Genomic DNA, 13490 nt, shown 5'->3' on the forward strand with positions numbered 1-13490 from the left:
TCTTATTTTAAGTAGTATGTACTAGACTAATGTAGTAGTTAATTATGGAATTTTGATGTTGGCATGTCTTCTTCAAATAAGAAACTCATTAATATAGACCTAGGTGTTTTAATTTGTCTCCTCTTTATTTAATTCATGTTATATATTCTTAATTAATTAATATTGGTTAATTGCTGGTACTGCATTATAAAGTATCTTCATTAATTTATGTGTGTGATAATTACAAGTCCATCTTATTTAAGAGGCTAAAACAAGGTATAGACACAGAAGAATAACTCATTGTATAGGCTCTGAACAAGTGAACAACTTCTATTACATGTATATGTATAAGTTTTGGCTAAGGTTTATTTTATGTGGCTCAAAATCCTATCAAGTGCTCCTTGCTATTTAGTGTTTGAACTTGATTGCTTTGTTCTAACATATTTATTTCTTTTGCTAGGAGGAGGATATGATATGAAAAAAAATATTTCTAAGATTCAACCCAATCTTATCTAGGACAAACTCAGCTTCTACCCAAGTTAGATTTGGCTAGGTTCACTCCCTAGACTTGCAACCACTAAGTGCTCACCCAACTTTGCAAGGAAATCCCCTTAGAATCACGTGTACATTACAAAACAGAAAAACATACAAAAGAGTTTTGACATAATTTTCTGGCTTTTTTTTATAACTCTCTTTGCCTTTTCTCTCAATGGCTTTTACTGATATCTCACTTAATGTCTTTTTCTATTGAAAAAAAAAACAAAGAAAGATGAACACTGAAGAACAGAAAATTTAATGTAAACTCATGAAGAAAAAGAAGGGATAGCTTGAAAGTTATGAAGATCCAAACTTGTGTGCTCACTTCTTGATTCAATCTCTGGCTGTTTACCCTTTTAATAAAGGAGTAAAGTTTTTAAAGCTTGAAACTTGGCTTGAACAGTTGACTTTTTCTTCCCCAAATACAGCAGCAGCGCCGCATAAGAGAGATGGGACTGTAGCAGTGATTAAAGTTTACGTACATCCTTATTAAGATGTTTCTCTTTTATCGTTTTTCGATTTTCTTCAATAATCTGAGCTATTTATCAATGTTTTGGCTCCAAGTTTCATTCTTGACCCTTAATTTATAGTAGAGCTTCATAACCTTCAATTTCTTCAATTTTTAGTTTGGTACTTGAAGGAAGATAGTATCTTCAACAAGCTACTTAATGAAGCACAAAAAAAAATATATTTTTTTGAATTACATTGGATTTAATCGTTATTTTTTGTTGCTCTAGTTTTTGACTTTTTTTTTTCTTTCTCTTTTGTTTTTTTATTTTAAAAATTACTTTTTCTTCTTAATTTGATCCTTAATTAGAGTTTTTTTTTTTGCTTATTCTTGAAAGTAATCATATAAGTGAAGAAGAGAAAAGAGAGAGAATTGATTTGGTTACTTTAGCTTAGTTCACATGAGAATGTGTTATTATGATTAGAATGAGTGTTTAGGAGTCTGAACCATTTTAAGACTTTGTTAATTTGTTATTGAACCTATTTTGATTTCAATAATCTCTCCCACAATAAACAAACTAATCAAATACATAATTATATTAAAATTTTTAATCCAAAATAATAATATTTGATAGTCATTATCCAATAATTATTATTATTTTCTTAAACTCAACGGCGATATATATGTAATTGTGGAGAATTTGTAATTTGTTTCATAAGAAACGAATATTGTAACTAAATTTTTTAAAAATAATGTACCTTACACATCATATTTTTATTTTTTACTATTTTTATTGTAATTTTTTTATTTAAGAGGAGTGCTAGGAGATCAGCAATTTTTGTATTTTGTAACTATCAATTAGTCATTAATAGTGTTTTTAATGATGTGAAATAAAATCTAATAGTATAAAATCATTCAATTTTCTTTTAATGATTAAATGTTGGCCAACTTTTTAAAAAATTGCTGCCCGAGACTTTTTCTTTATTGAAAACTATTATTTACCATGACCCAATATTTGTGGGCACAGAAAACAAATATCTTGTCAAATAACTAAGGAAGGAATAATGGCAGAACAAATAAGACGAAATAAACCGTGTTTCATTTTCAATCATGAAGTCAACAATGTGACTCAGTAATCACTCAGCACACACAGCACCCTAACTTGCAACCCTATCCGATTCAAGCCAGGATTATAGACATAGATTGATGATAACCAACAAAATCATACTTTCATACTTCGTGTAAAATTTAAAAAGAAATATGTGTAAATATTCTACAAATTCTGATGCATGTTTCGATAATAGTAAATAAAATAACACTTCAACTATATATATCATCATCGTCTTCATCATCTTATATTCAGCGCAACTGTGAAAACACATTTTTTTTGGACCCATATTAACAATTACTCACTTCACGTTAAAATAATAATAATAACAATAACTCACTTAATAATGGTAAACGCTTACTTAATAACGATCTATCGATCCCAAATAAAAATAATGAAGACTGATGAAGAAGGAAGACTCATGAGGGAAAGCGATAAGGATGCCACGTTTGCATGAGAGGGACGTCATATACTCTTAATCAACCTTGCTAGGGACTAAAATAGTTGTAGCCAATTTTAGTCAATAAGATATTAGATTATTAAATATACCGAATATTCACTTATTTTTAATTTTTTAAAAGTATTTATTTATTTATTTATTTATATTTATTTTTAACCCTATAGTTTCACCTACCAACGACCTATATATCGCCAATCAGCTGCTGGCCATCCGGTAATAATTATCTTAAATTATAAATTTTTAATTTTTAATTTTAAATTCTAATTCTTAAATTTTTTATTTTAATTCTTAAATTTTATATTTTAAATTAGTTTTATTTTATTCCATTTTTAAATATTTTTATTTTTAAGTTTTGAATATTTTTCGTGTATTTAATTTTAAATTTTTTTCAATAATTAATTATTGTTAATTTTATTGGTTAAAAAATAAAAAGTATTGGCCACAGTATTTTTCCGTTCTTAATTGGATATTAAATTTTACTCTATTAAGGTTACCTTTAATATTATTGTAATGTCATGCTTTTACATTGTAACCTCCCTTAGGTTGTGTGACTTACGTATTAGACATTTAGACTATGTTTAGCTTTAAGAAAAGAATAAACCAAGATAAAAAAATATACACAAAATTAATATTTTTGTATTTTATTTAATAATAAATTAAATTTAAAATTGAACAAATTATAAAAATTTCAATTACTCTCATTTTTTTCTTCACATAAAATTAAAAAAAAAATCTTGATAAAATATTAATAAAAATAAAAATAAAAAATAAATTATATTCCACTTAAATTTATTAGTATTTCTATATTTTTTTATTAAAAAAATATAAAATATACTAATTTAATATCTCAATACATAATATTTATATTTATATTTCATTTACTAAATATAATTTTGTGTGTTTATATTTTTATTTCAGTATTCCATACTAATAATGAAAGGCAGTTTGTTAAAAAAAGTTAGCCTTAATTATACACTTATTGTACTTCAAAGTTAATATTTTATGTTTTAAAATTTAATTTTTATATAATATCAATATAAATTTTATTTACATAGATATTAATTAATTATATTATTTTTCAATGAACTATATATCAAATAGCATAGTCTCTCCATATTCATTTAGAAGTTGTGGGTTCGAGTCTCCCTACCTTGATAAAAAAAATAATAATTATATATTATTTATTTGTAAAAATAACTATTATTTTATACTTACTGCATGGCTAAATGATCATATAAATTTACAAATTTAATTTGGTACGTAAAATTTTTTGTGCTTTCAATTTATCAAATTAAACTCATATATCCGTGTATATGTATAACCAGTAATTATGAAAATGTTATGTCAGCTCATAAGATTATATTATAACTCGAACCTTTTTTTTTTTGAGTTCCACGTCAAAAAAAAAAAAAAATAGCGACACTTCTTGTACTCCAACTCAATCCTGAACTCAAAAAAAAAAAAAAATAGCGACACTTCTTGTACTCCAACTCAATCCTGTTTGGCAAACTTCAAACTTCGCAGAATATATAATATTCATACTTATTTGTCCATTGAAATTCTCATCATTATTACAAAATTACAATAAACAAATTACATGAGATTAGACCTAGCTTAACGTTTTAATTTTATGAGGAAAAGAAAAAACATGTGTTCTAAAATTAAATTAACCATATATATTTATTTATTTATTTATTTGTCTGTGTATGTATGTATGTGTTCCCCTATCTTGCACCACATGTTCAATCATTACTTCATTAATTATTAGTGCATCTCAAAAACATTCATTAAAAATATAAATAAAAGAAAAGGGTGCATTTAGTTTGAATTTTTTTTATTTTTATTATTTAATTTAAAAAAATAAAAAACAAAAAGATATAATTTTATTATTTTTATTGTTTTTCTTTTTATAAAAACTTAAAGTTAGAAAATATTAAAAATAAAAATTAAAATAGAAACAAAAACCGGCAAAAGCAATTTAAGTGCTTTATTTAAATTATTTATATTCTTAATAAATATATTTAGCCTTTTATATAAAAAAAATGCCCACTATTTTTGTTCCCAGTTCCACTTATTGCCCCTTCCAGCCTTGCACTCTTGGAAACTTGATATGTGCATTTTTATAGAGAAAAGTCTATCTGTCATCCTAATTATTAATAAGTTATTGGAATCCTCAGTCTAAAAAAGTCGGTACAATTATTTATTTTTGAATGTTTTTGTTGTGAATATATAATATAGCACATTGAGAGTTATCTTCTTATATATTCCGAAACCCTAAGTTTCGGATAGGATCCGTGTAAAATCAAACTGTTTCCTGTATTCTTTATGTTCATTTTGATTTTATAAATCATAAATACATGTTAATATTAAAAATAGTACCTACTGCTTTTTATCAAACTTATCTTAATTAAAATGTATAAGTTTTGCTACTGGTTAATAAGATAACAAAATCATTTGGCTATTGTATTATCTTGAAAAGTGCCATATGTATAATAAACATGTAATTTTGTACTATTATATCATGTATACATTAAAATTAATTATTAAAATAAATTAATTATTAATATAAAATATATATTAAAATATAAATATATATTAAAAATAAATTAAATTACATCTATATTTATACATAAATATATTAATAATTAATTTTAATAACTAATTTTAATATACAAATAATATTGTCAAATTTCGTAATACTACAAAACCTAGCTACTTATCAAATTTAAAATAACTTCAACACAAATTAGTTTTGAATTGAAATAGTGTAATAAATATCAAATATTGTACATAATCATTTAGTTATATATTATTCAATTATAATTTATCTACTTGCACTATAAAAAAAAGTAATATTTGTAATAAAAAAAAATTGTTACAAAAAATCAAAATTTTAAAATAAAAGAATTTTGTAACAAAAAAATGGCTATTGCAACATGTCTCATTACAAAAAGTTTTTGTAACAAAAAATGAAACTGTTACAATTTATAGTGATATTTTGTAACAAATTTTTCTGATACAAAAAACCAGAAATCGTTATAAAAATGATAACAAATTTTGATCTTCAAGGTATTTTTGGTGACAATCTATTTTTTCCTATCATTAAATTTTGTTACAAAATGTAACTTGATTTTGTAATATTTTTTTTCTTTAGTTACAAAAGCAAAATAATTATTTTGTAACAATTTTTTTTAATACAAATTGCATGCATAATTTATTAAATTATTTTTTTAATTAACTAATATATTAACTATTTTACTAAGAAAGTCTACATTTATATAATATGTAAAAACATACATAATTCAAACATGCCTCATTTAGCTAAAATTGTTTTAAAACAAAATATTAGTGAGTACATTGATTAGTTCTACAAGTTATATGTCTTGCACAAGTTCAACCAAAAGTTAAAAGTTCTAACATAGATTAGTGTCTCTATAAATCAAAATATTCTTGAGCCCTCAAGGTAGCATGTGGTCACCATTTCAGCACTCCTGTAAATAAGAAAAACCGAAACAAAAAATTAGAAACAAGATATAACACTAATTATAATTTTTTCCATTAAGTTTTATCCAAAATGTTTAAAAAAAATTTGGGCAAAACCTCCCCTAAAACTTGGATATTTCCATCGTCTACGGTTTCAACAAAAACAACCAATTCACAACTTATTTTTCAGCCAATACACAACCAAATTTATCAAACCAAATTTAGGCATGAAGTTAAAATGAACTTGAATATGCCATATAACTAACCATTAGCAACTGTGCTCCTTTACTCTTGCCTTTTGTATTGTATCACAATATATGGATCTATTTTGCCTATTAAACACAAAAAATAAATTATAAAAACTTGTTAGCATATTTATTAGCATAGTTAGAATGTTTATTAAATAATACCATCCATTTGAGTATTAAAAAGAAAAGAATTAACACAAAAAAGAAATTAGGAGAATATATAAAACCAAGTATAACATATCCAGATTCTTTGGTAAGTATAACAAATAGTAACACATGACACTTGGTATTTATATAAAACCAAATAAAAATTATCCAGATTCTTTGGTAAGCAAGAGCATCTAGTGTACAACGAAAATCAACATACTAGTCACTGAACAAATTCAATCAAAAAAAGGAGAATAGCAAAACAAAACAAAATAAATAAATAAAGGCATATTAAATAAAGGATAGAAGATGTTGGAAGGCTCACCGTGCGGATGCTGACAACATTAGACTGAGCTTTCATAATCTCGACATCACGCTCTTGTTGCTGCTTTCAATCAGAAAGCAAGGTCTCATCCTGTACAAGTTTTAAATTAGAACTGATCCATGAACTGTTGATAGCAACTAAACAAATTGTACAATAATAATATTAATCTATGGTGATACCTGAGGTAGCTGTATAGTCACTCTGTTTGGAAAAAAGGCGACCAAGTTGCTTCATTACTTTTGGTATTTCTTTACTCCTATCATGCAGTCTACCAAAATTATCCTGCACAAAGTTAAATACCAAATTACAATAGTTCAATAATCAATAATTCCTGAAGGAACCATGACAAAAAGTTAATATATATAATCAATAATCAATAGGTCATTAATAAAGTAAGAAAACATAATTATGCAACATTTACTTCAAAGCTTTCTTAGTCCCTACTTCAATCAAAATTGTATCACTTCATTAAAGCTGTTTTTCCATCAAATTTTCTATATACAGTGCCTAACCTTGGCCCTTAAAAGGTATTTTAAGGATGGAAATTAAAGAACCAAAACTGGGAGCAATAAGATAATGATTGACAACTGGTAATAAACGAGGCAAAATTAGTTGGCACAAAATCGGGAGCAATACAGTTTACACGAGTGTTTAGGGCCATCTCAGCAGCTAAGGCCTATGCAGCATATTACGAATAATTATCAAACTTAAAAACAAGAAGATATATGCAGTTTTGTTAGATGTTCAAGGAACACTTTGCAGGGCAAGTGAAGTACCTACTTTGGTAAGTCCAAAAAGGGCTGTTTTGGTCACTTCATACATAGACATAGAAGCAGGAGGATTGAAGCCAGCGACGGAGGAAATAATAACCACAGATGAGCCTTTGTGCAAGTGAGGAGCTGCATCCTGCAAGAACATAAAGGTTGTTAACACATCAATTAGAACATTAGCTCATAACAACAAACAATTGACAGCTTGAACTAATTTACCTTGAGAAGAAGTATAGAGGCCTTAACATTAATCTCCTAAAGCTTGTCAAGAACAGAGTCTTTGGTTTACAAAATAGGGTCAACAGAAGGATTTACAGCTGCGTTTGACACAGTCACATCTATATTTCCACACTTATGTAATGTTCAACAGCATATTCAACAGCATTCAAACAAATTTTAATAAAGGATAATGCATTCGATAACAATGAATAGAAAAGGGTGACCTGTGCGATTTTTTGAATCAAATCCTTTCTCTGTTGATCGTTGGAGACATGGCAAATAAGGGCCAAAACTTCAATTTCTTTAGCCCTAAGTTTCTCTGTAGCATCGTCAACATTTTGCTGTAGAAACAAGAAAATTGAGTAATGAATATAATTAATTGGAGGCAAAGAGGAAGAGAAAGGGAAAAGGACCTGCTGGCGAGAAGAGATGACGACGGAAGCACCTTCCAAGCCCAACCTTTCAGCTATGGTGAAGCCAGTTCCAGATGGAAAAGGCGATACGGAGCACAGGGGGTTCAGCCAGCAGCGGTGGTGGCTCCCCGTCTTCCCTTCTGTTCGCATTCCCTCACCCTCAGACTAGATCGGCGGTGACTGGGCTCATCAACGACGGCGGCGACGAATGGAATCGGCGGCGACGAAGGGAATCGGTAACGACGAAGACGGCTTGAACAGCGGCAGTGACGTGACACTTCTTCTCATGACGGCTTCCTCCCTCGTGCGTCTCTGCTCTGGCAGTGGGCTGAACGGCGACGACACGGCTCCACAGGACGGCGACGCTCCTCCGATCCTCGCGCGGTTCTGACAGCAGTTCGTGGACAGACCGAATGGCGGCGGCACAGGGACGGCGGCAACAGTGCGGCCTTCTCCTCCTTCTCCTTCCTCGGCTCGCACCTCTCTCTTCTTTGCGCGACACGACGGCGCGGCGGCAGTGACGCCCGCCGGCGTCGTCCTCACTCTTCTCTCCCCTTCTTCCTATGAATCCCTCTCCTCTCTACCCTTTCTGTGCTGCTATGTGTGTTTCAAGCTTGATGAGTTTGCTGAGGGCGTTTAGGTTTGGGGAAGGGCTGCGGCTGGGAGATGAGTGAGGGTGGATTAGGGTTTTGAATAAAAATAGATCTAGGGGTAGTTTTGTAATTTCAAATAAAAGTGGGGATAATATAGTAATTAGAAATAGATTTTACTCCAACAATAATAATGTATAAAAATACTATTTATTCATCAATTTTACAAATTAATTTCAATAAAATGTTCAAATCCAAAAATTAGAAATAATATAATTAATTTTTCTATTTTCCAAAGCAGCAGTATTAATATTTTAAATATTAATTACTTACTCCAAATCATATAAAATTCTTATTATTTCATAATTACCAACTTTATAATTTAAATATAGAAAATAATCCAATAATTATAAAATTGAATAATAATCTTAATTTATTTCAAATTCAATTAATCAAAACTTGTTCTAATTATCTTTAATAAAATAATTTCTGAAATTAAGACTATAAATAACTATATGATTTGAGACTTGATCATAATAAGATTTTTCAAAAGTTTTGGGTCTTACAGATATGGCGGTGGTGATGGCGGCGGCGATGGAGGCAGCGACGGCTGCGAGCTTTAGGGTTGAAGCTAGCCTTTTGCACATTTTCACGAGATATTCTCTCTCACACTGCGACGGCTGAGAGCTTTAGGGTTTGTTTGGAGGGGTTGAGAATTTTAATTATGTATAATAGTGGGGGGATTTTTAAAATTATGCAGGGGAGTTTTATAATTTGCCACAAATAAAATATTTTGTGTAAGTTTTTAAAAATTTCCACTAATTATTAAAAAATTTGTAGTGTAAAAATCTGATTATTAATAAAAATTATATATTAATTATTTAGAAGAATATAAAATAATATTTTTATTTTTTAAAAATTAATGAATACATACATTATATAAAAAATTTTAATTTTTGAAATAAAATAAAATTATTTTGAAAAAAATATATACACAATTTTTTTTACTCTTCAAGTATTTAACAGTTTAAAAAAAATTGTTATAAAATATGCTTATAATTTGTGACAAATAATTAACTTGTTACAAACAATACTGAATTTTGTGACAAATTAATTTTTCGTTACAAAACAACTGGAGTTTTTGAAAGTTAAAAAAAAAATTGTTACAAAATATTTTAAATTTTTTTAAAAAAATTGTTACAATATTTTGTAACAAAACACTATATCGTTACAAAAACTAACATAATTTGTAACAAAATAAAACAGGTTGTTACAAAATATTATCATGTTTTATAACAACTTGTAATGTTGTTACAAAACATTATTCTTTTGTAACAATAAAAAATTATTATTACAAAATATTATTTTTTTGTAACAATTTTAAATTTGATACAAATTTTTTGTTACAAATATTCCATTTTCTTGTAGTATTGTTATAATTTAGTTGTCACGGAATTATAGATCAGATATTAGTCTTAAGAGTAGATATGTTACTTTAGGTATGATTCTTTATCTTAAGGGTAAAGTATTAAATTGGTCTTTTATATTTGGGTGTAATCTTGTTTTGATTTTTGAGGTTTAAAGTGTTCTATTTGAATCCAAAAAAAAATTTATTTAGTTTCAATGTATGTAGTTCCACCTAGGGGTGGCAAACGGGATAAAACCCGCTGGGCCGGCCTGCGTAACCCACCAAAAAGTGGGACCGCCGAATAACAAAAGCCCGCCTAACCCGTACCGCTTAAACCGTGGACTTTGACGGGGCGGGGCGGACTTTCCCGGCGGGCTAATAATTTTTTTTATAAAAGGTTGACCATATTTTTGGCCAAAAGCCCAGAATCGACCTTCCATACAACCCGACCTGCCCCCAATGAAACCCTACCCGCCCCAAATCCTAATTGCAGCCTCCTCAATTCAGTCCTCACTCCTCACCACTCGGCTACTATGACAGTCACTCTCACTCTCTCCCACTCACAACTCACAAGTCACAAGTCACAACACAGAGCTTCAGCTTCTCCAGTCTCCTGCAGCTGACCGCTCCCCACCGTACTACGTTTGGCACCATTGCCGTGCGTCCTTACTCCTCACGCTCGCAGTCTCACACAGACAGCAAAGTCGCACCCAGGCCCCAGCAGTTGCGGTACTCCTCGTCACCGTCGCTTTTCGGTTCTCCTGGGTTCTAGCCACCGCTGCTGCTCCGTCTAGCCGTCGTCGCCGGTGGTCTCGGTCTTGGGCTCTTGGGTCCTGTCCTCTCGCTCTCTGGGTATGCTCGTCTCTCCTCTGGCTCTCTGGGTCTACTCATCTGTCCTCATCGCCGATGCTCCTCGCTTCTTCTGTTGGCTCGTCTGTCCTCTCGTTGGTCGTCGGCTCGTCACTGCTCGTCTGGTATGTTAGTTTTCTGGCTTAGGTTTTAGATCAGAGATTTAGGTTTGTTTGCTGTGTTTGGTGTTGTTTGATAATGGTTGAGTTTTGATTAAATCATTATTATTGATACTTGTTTTAAAATGGTTCTGAGTTTTGATTAAATCTGATGCAGATTCATATATTATTTGCTGTTTTTCATTTTGTTTGATAATGGTTGAGTTTTGATTAAATCAGAATTGTTGATGCTTGTTTTAAAATGGTTTTGAGTGTTGATTAAATCTGATGCAGATTTGCTGTGTTGACTAAATAGTTTTGAGTGTTGACTAAATCATAATGGTTAATACCTGGTTAACAATTAACATTTGCTGTTATTTCAGAAAATATAAATTTTAAAACTGTGAGTAACCTTGTTACTGCTGGAGCTGGTTTTGAGGCTGCTCCGGTCGAGGATGATGAACCTAGTTCGAAAAGGGCCAGACCAGCAACATCCGATGTTTGGAATTTTTTCAAAAAACTCGGTCCAGATAAGGATGGAGTAGAACGTTCTGAGTGTAAAGGATGCAAGAAGGTGTTTAAAGCTGGAAGTAAGCGATATGACACTTCTACTTTAAAACGACATCTTGATAGTTATACTCAAAATTAGCATGAAGATATTGGTCAGACTATAGCAGAATTGTAACTTAAAATGGGTTCACTTAAGATTGATTCAGGAGTGGCTAGAGATATGTTTGCTTCTTATGTAGTTGCTGGGGATAAGCCATTCAATATGGTTGATGATAGGAGATTTAGAAATTGGGTGAAATATATAAGTCCAACTTTAAAACTTCCTACTAGGAATACGGTTAAGTCTGACATAGTGAAAGTTCACAAGAGAGAAGCTGCGAAACTTAAAAAAAAATTTAGTTTCCATTCCAAATAGAATTTGCTTAACATCTGATCTTTGGACGTCCAGTACCAATGAGGGGTATATATATTTGACTGCACATTTTGTTGATGAGAACTGGAAATTACAGAATAAAATTCTCAATTTTTGTCATATACCTCCTCCTCACACAAGATTTGAGTTGTCTTCTAAAATCTTTACGTTTTTGAATGAGTGAAAAATTGATAAAAATATTTTTTCTATTACTTTGGATAATGCTTCTTCTAATGATACTTGTGTTGATCACTTGAAAAGTACTTTGAAAAATACTCGCGGGCTAAGGCTGGGCGAGACGGGCTGGCCCCGCAGGCTGCCATCTTTTTTTTAGGATATTTCAGTAAATTTACAAATGGCATAGATAGAAAATTAGGGTTTTTCACAAACCCTAAACAGTAAACACACTCAAACATGCCACAACCCAAAGCCACCTAACCCTTCCCTGACCCTAGGCTTCAGCAGTTCAGCTCCTTCGTCGGTCTTCACTCCTCGGCTCCTCGTTGTTCCCTGAGCTCCTTGTGCCTGCGGCCTTGCTTCCCTCTTCCGTCACACAATCGCAGTTCGCGGCGGCACGCTCCAAGTTCCTCTTCTCTGCGAACCGCCTCTCGTCGATCTCCCACGTCGCCTATCCCATCTCATCTCGTCAGTCGTCACAAAATTGGAGTCCCATCGATGCTGCATTTGTCTCGCCTCTATTCTGCCTTTCGTTCCTCTCTTTCTTTGCCTCTCGGCGGTTCTGTGTCCTTCAGACTCCTTGCGGCGCATCTTTTCTCCTCCTCTGCCTCTTAGCGGCTCTGTGATTTAGTTATTGATGAATATGTATGTAACAGATACCAATCTCTAATTTGGGATTAAAATATTAATCAAGCTTATGAATATTGGAATAGAAAATATATTATTGTAATGCTTGTTTGCTTTTCATATCCTACTTTTTTTCTTTATGTTTTCCAAATTTTTTAGCTTGTGCTATAATAGATTAAAATGAAGATATTTATTTTGTTTTATTTTTTTTAAGTAAGGAACTGTGTGTAAACCTATATTTATCTTTGTTAATTGATTTGCGTGTGCTGATTTATGGATTTTATTAATTATGTTGTGTTTTGTTTTAAGTATAATACGATTATTTGATATGGATTTATGTGTGGATTATGTGTTTGTTTTATTATTGTTATGTTTGAGATTTAGAGATTTATTATTTATTAAGTTATTTTTATTATGGTTAATTTCACATCAAAAAAATTATTATGGTTAATTAAAATTTGTTTATAAATTAATAATTAATTTAAAATATTACTCTATATATTAAAAAACTAATCGGATAAAATAACTTTATTATAAAATAAAATAATTGTTAGTATTCAAATTGAACTTCATCATAAAAGAAATAGTTTTCTTAAAAAATATTTCAAACAAAAAAGGCAAGCCGGCCTACCAACCCGCCAGTCTATCCTTTGGTAGGGCGGGGTAGCAAGTTGAACCCATA

The 13490-nt window shown here is 30.4% G+C and overlaps 1 pseudogene; it reads right to left on the minus strand.

The window, feature by feature from the left end:
* Positions 1 to 564: 564 nt before the first annotated feature.
* Positions 565 to 8287, minus strand: LOC107640040 (tropinone reductase-like 3; annotated as a pseudogene).
* Positions 8288 to 13490: the final 5203 nt, after the last annotated feature.

The sequence above is a fragment of the Arachis ipaensis genome, chromosome B5 (genome assembly GCF_059453495.1).
Source record: "Arachis ipaensis isolate K30076 ecotype BB chromosome B5, ASM5945349v1, whole genome shotgun sequence".
Classification (NCBI taxonomy): Eukaryota; Viridiplantae; Streptophyta; class Magnoliopsida; order Fabales; family Fabaceae; genus Arachis; species Arachis ipaensis.